This window comes from Bactrocera dorsalis, chromosome 2 (genome assembly GCF_023373825.1).
Source record: "Bactrocera dorsalis isolate Fly_Bdor chromosome 2, ASM2337382v1, whole genome shotgun sequence".
In the NCBI taxonomy this organism is placed as follows: domain Eukaryota; kingdom Metazoa; phylum Arthropoda; class Insecta; order Diptera; family Tephritidae; genus Bactrocera; species Bactrocera dorsalis.
In genome coordinates, this window is record NC_064304.1 from 72685507 (window position 1) to 72700987 (window position 15481).

At 41.7% G+C, this 15481-nt stretch overlaps 1 protein-coding gene and 1 pseudogene across 1 annotated transcript in view; both read right to left on the reverse strand.

Annotated features, from left to right (window-relative positions):
• Nucleotides 1-15481, reverse strand: part of LOC125776652 (uncharacterized) — a 185105-nt gene that overhangs the window by 31381 nt on the left and 138243 nt on the right. The window lies entirely within an intron of this gene.
• LOC125776657 (uncharacterized) lies at nt 208-2953 on the reverse strand (annotated as a pseudogene).

Genomic DNA, 15481 nt, shown 5'->3' on the forward strand with positions numbered 1-15481 from the left:
CGATTCCATTAATACAGCTTAAAATTAGTTGAAAAAATAGTATGGTAGATGCTTCCATTTTGAGAGAATTTTGTTTCAAGTTTATTTTGTGTAAGAAGTACCTGTTGTATATTTCAATTGATCTTGTGCGGTTTAAGAGGTGCTGGCTACTCTTGTAGTAAAAACACTTATCTAAAGGTTCGTATCCAGCTCTCAAGTAATTGCTCAAGAAAAAAAAATACATTTGTGCAATTCACAAGTCTCATAAAGTTGTAAGTTATAACGATTCGAAAACATAGCATTGAAAATTGTAAATGTGTAAACTCATTTTTGTATGAAATCCAACAACAATTTTTTTAAACAAGTGTAAAAATTTATAATTTTACGATTTTACGATGCTTTACGACAGGTTGTGAGTACCCCAATTATTTCTTCAAATGGTGTTGACATCTGGTTACGGATTGTGAATGATCCACATTAGAAGAGCAAGAGAGAATAAACAAAGAAAATAAACTTTGTGCGTAATATGTATGTACGTATGTGTATAGTAACATAAGTATTTTCATTGCGATTTAAGGAAACTTGTTGATAATTGGTAAGTTTTATACACAATTTCAAAATGAAATATACTTCATAATAATGATTTTAACTAATTAGGATGAATTTAGCGATTACTTTGAATTTCCTTCAAGAAACAATTGTTGATTTCATGTTTCTTCGCAAAACCAGGTTTGCCATATTCGTATTTTATTGAAAAAATTTATTAAAAATTAGTAGATTTCTTTAGAGCTGCATACCAGTACCAAAAAATTTACCGCAGGAAATTTTCTTGGCCATTTCTTAAGCGTTTTTTATATGATGTTTTTGCATTTCTTGAGAGCTGGATACTAAGCTTTATTCTAAAAAATTTATTTGTATTTATTTGTTGTCTTACCCTTATTTGGTTCTGGGGTATGTGCGGATAGGGGAGCTACTGCAGAGGAGGAATATTCAAAATAATATAAAAATAACTTATATTTTGTAAAATATTCACGATTAGAAGTTCAAAAACGTGCACTAATAACACATGGTATTTCTCTATTTTTAACAAAATTTTTTCACGTTTTTAACTCTGTGTATTTAAATATACACTCTAAGCATTGAAATAACTTCACATTTCACTTTTATTTTTCTATATTTTACCTAAATCTATTAATTTAAAAATCACTTGGTACACTCATCGTTGAAAAGGTTAGATGGTTTACAATTATGAGGAAAACGAGCGTTGCCACATCTTAAACAGCAAATATGTAGGATTTTTAACCATTTTTCTTTGTTTGTTTCTTCGCCTGATTCTTTTTTCTATATTTACTGTAATAAAAAAATATTTTCCAACATTTTCAAGTTATAATTGAGTTGTGAACACTTTTTTCATATACACATGTATGTATATGTTCAATATGTGATTTATATTTAATAAACACAAATAACTAAAACTCTATGATAATATTATAAAATTTGTATAATATCGGGATGACTGAAATACTTTCGCATAGTACTCCTTTCTGCGTTAAAAATAAAAAATATATTGCGTTTTCTTTATAAAGTGGTTGTTGTTGTTGTTTTAGCGGAATATCTAATCCCCGTTCGGATGGTAATGGTCACTTGTGTTGTCGTCGACGTCATCTAACGGGAGGCCCAGGAAACGTGCTGTTTCGACGGGGTCGGACCATAGGGAGAAGGGTTTTAGATGAGTAGGGTTCGTAGGGCATGCAAAGAGGTGGTCAGACTCGTTGCATGCAGGACATATATTGGGTATGTCAGGGTCCTGCTACAGTATCCGGAACGAAGTTGTGCTAGGGTCACTCGCGTTTCTCGCGGCAGCTGGAGCTCTTCGTCTGCTATGGGTGGTGATTTGACCCCAAGTACGCCATTCACGCCATTGCCAGTCGGTGAAGGTGTTGATGGCTCCGCTGTGAATGGCGGTCAGTGCCTGTCGAATGTCAGTTGCGTCCGAAGTCCGGCCGGCGTACTGCACGACGGCGTCGACGTAGTCAGGGAAAGACCTTTTGATGTTCCTAGGAGGCGGTTCCGCTATAAGCAGTTGGCTGCAGGGGTGATTTCTGCGAAAACATCCCAGCAGGAACTGCTTGGAGAGGAGTTCATTATGCTCCTTAACTGGGAGCATAAACGTCTCACTGTGTAGGTGTTCTATGGGAGACATCAAAAGGCATCCCGTCGTGGTACGGAGTGCAGTATTTTGACAGGTCTGAAGTTTCCTCATCTGCGTACCACTGCATCCAGGCGACCATATCGGTGCTGCGTAGTTGAGGACCGGCCGGTCGATTGCTTTCTATGTTGCCAACAACGTTTCTTTGTCTTTTCCTCATGTGCTGCCGGCTAGCGACTTGAGGATTTTGTTGCGGCTCTGTACCTTGGCGATAATCGCGGTCGTATGGGGAGAGAAGGAGCATAGACTATCGAAAGTTACACCTTAAATCTTAGGATTATTGACAGTCGGAATTTTGACGCCGTCGACTGCAATATTAAGCTCAAGTTTGTACTCCTTCGTTCAGTTTGTAAATATGGTCGCTGTGGATTTGGTGGGGGAAAGTGTGAGGTTCCGTGCAGTGAAGAAACGAGAAAGGTCCCTCTGATAGTTTCGGGAGTTTTGAGATGTAGAAGTTAAACAGTAGCGGGGAGAGGACACCACCCTCCGCAACCCCTGTTCTATTCTTCTCAGTTTAGATGTTTCGCCTCGAAATAGTACGGATGACTGACGACCGTCCAGATAGTTCATGGTCCACCTCTTTAGCCCTTGAGGGAGCGTAGTTTTTTCAATGTCCTGCTGTAGCCTTGTGTGATTGACTGTGTCAAAAGCTTTTGACAGGTCCAACGCTACGAGGTTCGTTCTTTCGCAGGGTGGTTTCTGGTTAAGGCCAAGAACTATCTGAGCGTTTATGACGCTAAGTGCTGTGCACTTTTCGGAATCCATGCTGGTGGCTGGCTAGACTCAGGTGGTGAGTGAAGGTCGGGAGTAGCAAGGCCTCAAATGTCTTCACTACTGGGAAGAGGAGAGTTATCGGACGATAAGATTCCCTTTTGTTGGCGGGTTTCCCAGGTTTCAGTAGAGGGACCACTCTTCCGACTTTCCACACATCGGGTATTTGAGGAGTGGTCAGCGACAGGTTGAGGACCTCGGTGAGATATCTTACTCCCGTCGAGCCTAGATGATTTAGCATTAGCATGTTGATTCGATCAGGTCCAATGGATTTGGAAGATTTTGCTTTGTTGATAACCCCTGACCCTTCTCATCGGTGAAAGTAAATGGCGCGCCTTCGTTTGGCATTTTGCGCAGCCGTCAGTTAACACATCGTTTAGCTTTGTTTACCGAAGGGTGCAGTATAAACTGCCGGCTAAAATAGCTCGCGCACTTCTTCGGGTCCGAAGAAGCATGAATTGAACTTCAACTCGGTCGTCATGTCTCTTCGGGTTAGACAAAGCTTTGACAGTAGCCCAAAGCTTACTCACACCGGTGGAGAGGTTACAGGACTTCAGGTGCTCTAGCCATTTCGTCCGCTTATGATGGTTTACCATACGCCGAATCTCAAAATTGAGATCCCTTATTCGGGGATCCCCGGGATCGGCATGGCGTAAGGTGTCGCGCTCATTAGCTAAAACTAAAAATAAATTAAAAGAAATCAAATGCAGGACAAAATAAACCTGACCGATCCAACACTGGGATGTGTCAGGATTTTTTTTTGAGTAAAACTCCTTTTTGCGTTGGCGGCCGCGCTTCAAAAAAAATAACTCTGGCCGATCCAACACCGGGATGTGACAGGCTTTTCTTTGAGTAAAACTCCTTTTTGCGTTGGCGGCCTTCTGCCGCGCTTCAAAAAAAAATAATTCTGGCCGATACAACACCAGGGTGTGTCAAGACTTTTTTGAATAAAACTCGTTTTTGCGTTGGCGGCCGCGCTTCAAAAAAAATAACTCTGGCCGATCCAACACCCGGGTGTGACAGGCTTTTTTTGAGTAAAACTCCTTTTTGCGCTGGCGGCCTTCTGCCGCGCTTCGAAAAAAATAACTCTGGCCGATACAACACCAGGGTGTGTCGGGACTTTTTTGAGTAAAACTCGTTTTTGCGTTGGCGGCCGCGCTTCAAAAAAAATAACTCTGGCCGATCCAACACCCGGGTGTGACAGGCTTTTTTTGAGTAAAACTCCTTTTTGCGCTGGCGGCCTTCTGCCGCGCTTCAAAAAAAATAACTCTGGCCGATACAACACCAGGGTGTGTCAAGATTTTTTTTGAGTAAAACTCCTTTTCGCGAGGGCGGCCTAAGGCCACGCTTCAAAAAAAATAACTCTGGCCGATCCAACACAGGGGTGTGTTAAGTTTTTTTTCGAGTAAATCTCTTTTCTGCTTTTTACTCATGATATAGCAAGAAAAGGGATATTGAATTGGGGTATATACCTATTTTTTATTAATTTTTATTCGTTTGATAAATGTGTAATTATGGCAACACTTATTATCCGTCAACACGGAACACTTTTGTTATTGTGCATCTAATAAAATTTGTGTAAAATACTTTTTTTAAGCAAATATCTAAATAATTACTGAATAATAAGTATGTAGAAACAATGTATTGAAGTGTAAGTGTGTAAAAAGTGCATAATATGAAAGAAATAATTACTAGAAATCGAGAAATTGCAAGATAAAAGTTGCAAAATTTTCAACTTTAAATGAAAATATCTCGAAAACTATAAGTTTGCGGCGGCAATAATTATATATATTCTTAATATGAATATGATGGTATCCTAAAGCCAACCCGCTTTGTTAAAGTTAATGAAGGTGCGGTTGTCCACAGAAACAAAATCAGGAGGCTTCTCGATCGAGATAATTATGGGCAAATGGTATGATGCGAGAGTTAGCATAGGTCGCCAGGTTATGCTGTTTATCAGACCACCGCTAGCAATGGTAACATCCGGCGAGCTATTACAAGTGCCCATAACTCTGGTTGGAGTTGGTCGCCTCTTTGAAGTTGGTCGCCTTGCCGTGGCGAAGGGGCTTAAGTAAGAATAAAGTGTGCATCCCAAAGGAAACGCACTCTAATCTTACGAACTAAGAGGGACACTTCATAATTTCCCACAATAGTGAAATGGATGAATAAACCCTAGGTTTTACGCCCATCTCCTATTGTGGAATTGTGAGGATACCCGAACCAACACCACCCTAAGCCAAGGTGTCGAGGTACCCTTGCCGAGGGCTGAATGGTCAGCGGGGGGTAATAAATAGCTGATCGCGAACGGTCCCCTCCGATGCCCGGGCGAGGTCGGAGGTATAAATCGCCTTCTGTCCGTATACCGGCTCTGCGGACGAGTGACCAACCCTTTCCGGATTACTCGTGGGACCAAAACATGAATGTAACAAACAATTTAACAACAACAACAACAACTACAACAACAACCATGACGACGACAACAGCGACGACTACGGACATGAATTATAGGAATCCGATCACGGAATCCGAAGAGGACGAATTGCTTGCCTCCAGCCAGGAGACAAGTAAGAGTACTACCGGACGTACCAACCAAAGTACACCGGTAGATACAGCAGACAAACCATCAAACTTTAAGGAGAAGGCGTCCACCTCCAAGGCTGCCATGAGCACTAACCAAAGTGCACTGGCGGCTAAAGACAGCAGAAAGAAAAGAAAAAAATCCCAGAATCAGCTGAGGAAAAACCGGTACCAGAGGGCAGTCTTCATACTAGGGAAGATAGCCAAAGATCAGGCAGCCGGTACCCCAGTTGATGAGGCTGAAACAAAGCGCCTCAAATCTATTGTAGAGGAATATGAGAGCTACCTGAAAAGGAAGCAATCACAACCTCAAGAAGAGAGCAAACGAGAGAGCACTTCTCAGAAGAGAAATCGCTCCACCACAGAAGTACCCGGAGCTCAGCCCAAAAAACTGAGGAGGAGTGAGGGTGAACACTGCAGCACAACAACGGCAAGGCATTTCTGCGATGTAGCCAGGGATAGCCTGCAGGTGGCCATAATAGATGGGAAATCCTCCTCTCCGAGCACTATTCAGGAGAGATGGGTGGAGATAGATGTCAGATTGTCGAGTATGGTGCTAAGCTATGTACTCGACAATCCTGCGGGTCCCCACCCGGAGTTTGACTCCTCTGAGACCCTCAGGGGCTACAGGGTCATCAAGTGCGCGGACCAGGCCTCGCTGGATTTTCTGACGGGTAGTGTTGCTAAAATTAGCAACGCCTTTGTAGGTCTCCAATTGAGGCTTATACCCGCCAGGGATATTCCAAAGAGGCCTCGGGCTCGCATTTGGTTACCCCCACTAGAGGAGCCAGGCGAAAAACTCCTGAGGTGCATTAAGCTGCAGAACAAATCTATACCTGGTATAGATGAGTGGCAGCTTATAAAGGAGGAAAACCCGAACAAAGCAAGCAAGCCAATACTAGTGGCCATTTGTGATGAGTCCATTGAGGCTCTGAAGAAGACTGACAACAAAATCAGCTTCGGAATACGCAAGGCAAGAATAAAAATCTTCCAAGGCGACAAAGCGGCTGACGAAGACGACACGGAAGAGGTCGACGACGCCAGCCAGTTGCTAAGGAATGTGGGCATTGAAGAACCCCGAGATGCCCAATAACAACAGCATAAGATGCGTACAGATTAACCTGCAGCACTCGAAGAGTGCAACAGCGAATCTGACAACCCTCGAGAACGAGGGGGGCATCGACATCAGCCTAATACAGGAGCCCTGGGTCAATGAAGACTCCATAAAAGGGCTAAACAGCAGCAATTATAACCTGTTTTACACGCGGAACAGAGGTAAACCTAGGACATGCATTCTTATCAATAAAAGTATAAATGCATTTCTTTGTCCTAATTACAGCACAGCAGATATCACAGTGGTGAAGGTGGAACAGAAGGAAAAGCCCTTCTTCTTGGTCTCGGCCTACTTGGCCCATGACGAAGATATACCACCGGCCCCGCTCACCAAGCTAGTAGAGGAGAACAAGAAGGATGATGTCCTAATAGGGTGTGATGCAAATGCAAGGCACACCGTATGGGGTAGCTCCAGTATAAACACCAGAGGTGAGTCACTCTTGCAGTATATTTTGAATAGTAAGCTAAGTATTTGCAACAAGGGAGATAAGCCAACCTTTATTTTCCCAAGCTCGGATAGGTTCCCGGGGTGGGAGGAAGTTCTAGACCTCACGCTATCAACAGACACAGACAGTCTCGTTGTGGATAACTGGAGGGTGTCCGATGAGCCTTCCATGTCGGATCACTCCTGGATACTCTTCAGCATCCGCGAGAGGTACAGTCCGCCTCTCACATACCGGAACCCTAGAAGAACGGAATGGGGAAAATTTACCAGTATAGCAACTAAATGCCTCGAAAAGGGAGGCAATAAGAGTATCAGAAATACAGAGGAACTAGATTCAGAAGTAGAGAAGTTGGAAAAAATCCTAATCACAACTTTTAATAAATCTACTCCGCTAACAGTTTTGAAAAAGAGAAAGTCTCTTCCTTTGTGGAACAGTGAACTCAAGAATTTGAGAACACAACTAAGGAAAGCTTTCAATGAGAGTTTTAGAACTAAAATATGGCAGCCATATAAAGACCTTATGAAGGAATACAAAAAAGCAGTCAGGAAAGCTAAAAATGACTCATGGCGAGCTTTCTGCACATCGATTGAAAGTTGCAGAGAAGCCACTAGGCTGAGTAAAATGCTATCCAAAGACCATATTAATACTGCCTACATTAGGGCGGAGGGAAGTGATTGGACCTCCTCGGCAAAAGAGTCTCTGGAGGTACTAATCAAAACACACTTCCCCGGGAGTCAGCAAACACCTTCAACGAGGGTTCAACCGGAACCACCGGTGAACGCAGCTGACTATCGAAGCCAAATAGTAGACAAAAGAAAAATCAAATATGCCATAAATAGTTTTGCACCATTTAAAGCGGCAGGTCCTGACGGGATTATGCCCATAATGCTGCAGAAACTGGTAGAACCAATGGTTCTAAGGCTTGAAAATATATACAAAGCAAGCATTCAACTATCTTACATCCCAAGAAATTGGAAAAGGAGTAAAGTTGTGTTTCTTCCGAAACCAGGCAGAAGAACGCACGAGAACGCCAAGGATTTTAGACCTATAAGCCTTACCTCATTTATGCTGAAGGTACTAGAAAGGCTGATAGATATACACGTAAGAACAATAATGGCGGAGAAGTTATCGAAGTCCCAACATGCGTACATAAAGGGCCGATCAACCGAAACCGCCCTTCACGAGGTGATAAGTGTGATTGAAAAATCACTGCACCACAAACAATACACCATGGCTGCTTTTCTAGACATAGAGGGCGCTTTCAATAACATAGAAGTAAATACGATAATAAATTCTCTGGCGCATGGGGGCATAGATGACACTGTGTGCAGATGGATACTATCGATGCTTGAGAATAGGAAGATTATAGCTTCAAACGGCGCTGCAACACAAACAAGTTATGTGAGTAGAGGGACGCCTCAAGGGGGGGTCCTCTCTCCGCTTCCATGGGTTGTAGCGCTGAACGAAATACTCCTCCAATTAAACGGTGGAGGAGTGAAAGCAGTAGCGTATGCAGACGATATAGTGTTGTTGGTATCAGGTATGTTTCCTTCAACAGTCAGCGAGATTATGGAAAGAGCACTTCGTAGGTTAAACCTATGGGCTAAAAGCAATGGTCTAGGAGTTAACCCGAACAAAACAGAACTGATGCTATTCACTAGCAGAACCAAAATACCTCAGTTTCAACTTCCGGTACTAAACGGCACAACACTCACTCTATCCCCAACAGCTAAGTATTTGGGGGTGGAGATTGACGCCAAACTGTCCTGGAAAATAAATATAGAAAAAAGAGTAAACAAAGCATACATGGCCTACTATACTTGTAAGAAAATTGTCAACAAGAATTGGGGCCTCAAACCAAGTATAATCATGTGGATGTACACGGCGGTCATAAGACCCATACTCACATATGGAGCTCTGGTATGGTGGCCAGCGCTAAACAAACTGTACAACATAAGAAAATTAAATGGAATACAAAGAGCAGCATGTGCGGGTGTTACAGGCGCAATCAGGTCATGTCCGACTGATGCGCTCAATGTGATCTTGCATCAACTACCAATGGACATTTTTATTCAAAAAACAGCAGCTATTGCGGCGATAAGAATAAAAGAATTGGGAGGTTGGAATCAGCAGAACTACAGACATAGCGTAATCCTAAACAAACTCACTATTAATAAATCAGACTACATTCTCCCAAAGCTGGATTTCAATAGGCACTTCCAGGTGAGGATACCATCTAGGCGAGAATGGAGAAGAGGTTCAATTGCAGAGGAGGGTACCACCTCAGTCTATACCGACGGGTCCAAAATGGACTGCGGAGTGCGCACGGGGGTATTCTCCGCTGATCTGGGCATATCTCTCTCTATACGTCTACCGAACTCGGCTAGCATCTTCCAAGCAGAAGTACTAGGCATAGAAAAAGCCTGCGAAGTTCTATTAGAAAACCACGGGAATATACATAAAGCAACTATATTTACGGATAGCCAGGCGGCCCTCCTGGCATTGTCTTCACCCATGACAAATTCCAGTATAGTTCACAACTGCAAGAGAGCGCTAAGCTCAATAAAAGACAAGCTCCAGCTAAACTTGATCTGGGTTCCCGGCCACAGGAACATTTTCGGTAACGAAAAAGCAGATGAGTTGGCAAAGGCAGGAGCTTTCCTCAACGAATCCGAGGCGGAGCTCATACCGAGCCCGCTAGGATCGATCAAAGGAGAGATCAATAGACAATTTCAACAAATTGCTAACAACAGGTGGAAAAACACTACAAAATGCGTCATAGCTAAACAATTATGGCCAACATACGACAGGAAAAGAACCAACGACCTATTAAATAGGTCAAGGAAAAGCATATACAGAATAACAGCTACCACAACAGGGCACTGGCCATTTGGGGAACATGCGTCCAAAATGGGTATGCCCTACAACGACATCTGCCGTGGCTGCGGAGTAGCAGGGAACAAGGAAACAATCTTCCACTTTCTCTGCGAATGCCCAGCTCTGGCACAGATCCGACATAAAACACTCGGAATCCACCAAGCACCAAACCTTGAATGGATTTCCACCAAAAGCATATCGGACATAAGTAGTTTCATCGAAACCTTAAAATGGTTTGAAAGAGAAGGTGGAACGTAACAGCAGATACAGGAGGTTCCACGAGCAGTGTATCAAAATGGCACATCAGTGCTAATTGAGCCCGATAGGGCTGCACTCCTACCTACCTACCTACCTACCTGGTTGGGGCTTCGTCATTCATTGTGCAGAATGTCGAATCGTCAATCTGTTCCGCCAGCTCCATCCCCCTACGATCTTTTGACAGGCAGGAATGCCAAAGATCGTGGTGCGCGTTTAAGTCGCCTAGTACCAAACGGGTTTCACCACGAAGTAGCGCACCTATATTCGGGTGATATCCCGTAGGGCAGCGTTTCCCAAATGCGGGGTCGCGACCCGGTACCGGGCCATCAAAATAAAATACCAGGCCGCAACATTCCGCGCGCCCGCTCGTTCCACTCACCGCTGATAACTGATCTGAAGTTCAAACAAAAGAGCGAGGCGAAAGCTCAGCCAGAGAACTTAAAGATACAGAGAAGGTGCAAATTGAATTCTGTATGAGGTTCGATTGGGCGGCTAACAGAGCTTATAGAATTGTAGTACGGAATTCAGATTCAGATGCCGATTCGTTGAGTGAACTGTCAACTGATACAGTACTCAAGGATACATTTGACACAAGACCATTGATTGATTTTTGGTTATCTTGTCGCCAAGAATACACAATACTAGATCATCAAGCAATGATTTTTTAATGCCTTTTGTGACCACTTACAAATGTGCAGCTGGGTTTTCAACACTAGTTTACCTTAAAAATAAATATCGAAACAGACTGGAAGAGGAACCCGACCTCAGAATAAAACTTTCAGCAATTTCAGCAAACTTGAACTCTATAATTAAAAATAAGCAACAGCTACATACTTCGCACTAAAGAGTGAGTACCAAAGATACTAAAATATTATAATTTAATATTTATAAAACATTTGTCTTACTATTATTAAACGTGTATTATTTAATCTCATGTAACCGTCTTGAGTTTAATATTATTAAGTGGGTCACGAAAGGACAGTGTGAAAATTACCGGGTCATGGCAAAACTAAGTTTGGGAAGCGGTGCTGTAGGGCAACATGTAACTGGGGGGATGTATATATTAAATATTTCGAGTTCGACATCGCCTGACTGGATAGCTATACCCTGACATTCTAGGGTAGTATCTCTGCGGTCGATGTCTTCATCGATTAGACGATACTGCACGGTGTTGTGCAAATATGAAGGCTAGGTCACCACCATTATCTCGTTCGCGATCTTTGCGTATTACGTTGAAACCGGCACAACAAGTCAGAGGGAGAGCAATGTTGCCTGATTGAGCTCCTGGGATCCGTGGAGGTTGAGTAGCGGCGCGGCGCGCGAACTGTGTGCTCCAATGACGACAAACACAAATTAATACTCATCGATCCAAACGGGGTTAGATCACCGAAAAAACAGCCCTTGGTCGGCTAAAATCCAGTCAATTCCGGTGCGTAGAACCGGCTGTCGTGGGTATTGTTGTTAAAGTGGTTATATTTTTTGGTTATCATGCACTTATATTGAAACAAAATTTAAGTTTTCGTTATAAAATGGTTAAATTTTCGTTATTAGATCTGTCAGCGAATACCATTTATTTTTGATAATACGTTGTTTTGTATTTTAGGTGACAATATACATAATATTATTATATAATAGGGGTATTCAGACCGATTTTGTTAATTTGATAGTTCGTTAGTTGATACTTCGTTAAAGCACTTAAACGTAGTGGGTGTAAATTTTGTTTCAAAACAGCTGATTCAATTATATTAAATACTTACCTTTGAAAATTTTTTTCATAAACTAATTTGTTTGTTTAAATGTATTTTTTTGCAATGAATTAAGTTAACTTTTGAGGCAACAACGCAAACAAAACAGCAGAGTGATGTAACGAAAAAACTATCATACTTGCAAGTCTGGTACTTCGTTACTCGGTAAAATGATAATCTGTTAATTTTACAAAAGCAAAACCCACCTAAAAAACTACCGAGAACGACTAACGAATTACCAAACCTGGTCTGAATACCCCCAACATAATATTACTTAATTGTTTAATAAATTTAAAAAAGAAAATATCCATTTGCATGGGTAGAGGAATTTTTGCGAAGAGGAATTTCAGCGAACTGCCTTATCATCACATGGCAGCGCTCCATTTCTTCGTAATTTTTAGCACAAAAATGATGTTCATTACGAGTGTAAAATGTAAATTTTAAAATAAAGATTTCTTAGGTAAAAAACCTGCGAAAAATTTAAAATGTGGATTTGTTTAAAAGTTTATAGTATAATTTAATTAATTTGAAGTGAATAACGTGAGTAAAGTGTGTTTAATGTGGTGAAATAGCTTCTTGAAATGTTCCAATTTTGGGAATTTTTGAACTTCAAGGTCGAATATCTCGTAGACTAAGCGTTTGTGATACCTATAACCCCATATATTTTTTATCAGGAGGACTCCTATTTGCAACGGTACCTTGAAATCGCGGCAAAGAAATCGGAATTTTGACGGTACTGCTGTTACTTTTGTTGCCGCTATTGATGTTGTTGTAATTGTGATTGCTGTTACTTCTGCTATTGTTGTTGCTGTTGACGTTTTTGTTCTTGTTATTGTTGCTGCTGCTGTTGATAATGTTGTTTTTATTTTTGTTGCTGCTGTTGTTGTTAAAACTTTTATTTAGGATTACTAATTTCCACTCTGTTTTCATTTTGTTTTGTTACGCAATTTTAACTTTGATGATTATTAACTTTTTAATTATTTGTGAAATCTTGACAATTGATGTTGCTCGATTTTTTAAATTCGTGCTTTTATTGATGCTTAATTATTATTTATAATATTAAGTTCCATAAATCAGTGCTGGGTGGGTGTAATTTTTAGCCTCCGTCGCCAGTTTTGGTGTAATAAATTTCAAATGGGATACCAAAATCTTTTTTGGTATTCCTCACTTATAAGTTTTATTTGTCACCAGGGAATAAAATTCAAGTTTCTTTGCTTAGCTCTTTATTCTTACTCTCTGTTTAAATGAGTTAAGCATCCACCCACTCTCCTCGGGAAAACTGGCGCACCTTAATAAGACGGCTGTAACGTGGCTTTTACCACCTTACAATAATTTACTCCAACACCGTACATCATTTATCCTTACCATACCTCAACATAGTGCTTTCCACCATACTAGAAATATTCTACACTTACTGAACTTTACTCACTGCATTGACCAAAGCTACGCACACAATTTACCTCACTACGTTGACCAAAGCTGCGCTATGCTTCTGTATAAGCAAGCACTTCACACCGAATGCGATCATTTCTTCCAGCTCGCCAGCCAGGACGGTCACACAGCAGCAAGCAGCAATAGGCAGTGGTAAGTGAAGTAGTTAGTTTTTGTAGACATTGCGTTGAAAAGGTAGCACACCAATCGGGGTGTGCGCGCAATGGCTCGACCGTAGTCTCAGTTGCGTTGCGATACAGCGATATCACAGCTGCGCTGCCTCGAGCAGCGTCACTACAGCAGCCTGCACACCAGTGCACCGTTAATATATCAGTCACAGCTGCGCTGCCTCGAACAGCGTCGCTACCGCAGCCTGCACACTAGTGCACCGTTAATATATCAGTCACAGCTGCGCAGCCTCGAACAGCGCCAGTACCACTGCTTGCACACCATAGTGCACCGTTACCAAACTAACGCGATTAACAGGCGACTCGCATGTAAGTACAGACTAGAGAAAAGGAATAGTGCGCGAAGAGTTGCTAACCGGAGGTCAACGCGTTCGGTCGACATATTTAATTTTATAATTTCTCCTTCGCATACTGCCCTGTATCGTACAGTCAACCGCGTCTGGGAGTGACTACTCCGCACCAGAAGCCAAAAGGACCACCACCACCTCACCGAAATCACCGTGCCCACTTCAACAAGAGCCAACGCCTGGCACGCCAAATCCAAACGCTTTCACCTGATTCGCCGTATAAATACAAGCTGGTCTGGCTGTCCACATAAGGGGTGTGGATACATCTTTACAAAAGTAAACATTTTTCTTTGCTAAGGGTTCGTGGGTCCCAAGGCTGACCCTGGAGCGGCTGAGCATACCTCAGCTATGGACGAAACCCCATTACACGGCTTAATTCACCACAGCTGATGATACCAACACAACTCACCATACCTATACACCCACTCTTCAAAAAGGATGGACAACGGGAGACCAGATACAATTCGATCTATACAAGCCGCGCATCAACTTCCGTTTTTCTTCACTGCGACGCGCCAACACCTTTCGACAAAATTCGCTCCTCAACTTTCGTTTTCGACAACAATCCCGCGGGCTGCAGTTAGCATGGTGACCCCCTCGATCCAGTAATTGAAACATTAACTTTTGAAAACGTTTGTTTTGAAACTTATCATTTAGCTTTAAATTAACATGATGTAAAGTTAAATGTTTTTATAATAAAGTACAGTGTTATTAAAAACTGAAATGACACGGATATTTTTATTATATTGTATGTGTTAGATAATCATCTAAACGATTTTAACTTATACATCTGTATGTACATAGTGATTAATAATGTCAAAATTAAAATATACTTGTTACTAACTTAAACACTCTATATTATAAATTTTGTTTATTACACCTAACTTGCTGAGGGTGCAGGCATTTCTATGTATGTATGTATACGCTATATTTAATTATCTAATTGCATAATGCATAAAAATTGAATTATTTACTTGATCAGCAAAAATGTGTGACCAAGTTGTATTCGCTTCAAGAAAGAGTTCTTGTTTGAAGTGTTTCTTGAAGTGAATATTGTTTATTTATGCATTTCTGTAAGTATATGTCAATATTTGACAATATGCCTGCTCTGGAGAAGCTCCCCTATCAGCACATACTACTCTTGGACCGAAATGTTTTTTTTACCCGACCGCCAAAGTAATCAATTGTGCCCCCCTTTGCTTCGTTTCCTTATTCAGTCTGGAGAGACCTGCACAAATATTCATTGCGTCAAAAAAAATCAAGGTAAAGGTTCAGGAGAGCGGCTTTTCCGAAAATGTGCACCAATTTTCACGGGAAAGAATCACGTCACAATCGGGGTCGCGTAAGCATGTATTCTACCATTCTTGGCTTTGAAACAGTGCTAAAGGGTGTGTTGGGTACGTACATGTGAAATCATAAGAATATTTCTGACCTGACAGCAAGGCATAAGCTTCGTTATCATAACGTCATTATGTAAATAGTCACTAAAGAAAGATATTTATTTTACACTGTCAGTTTTATTTTTAATTTTTCACTGAAG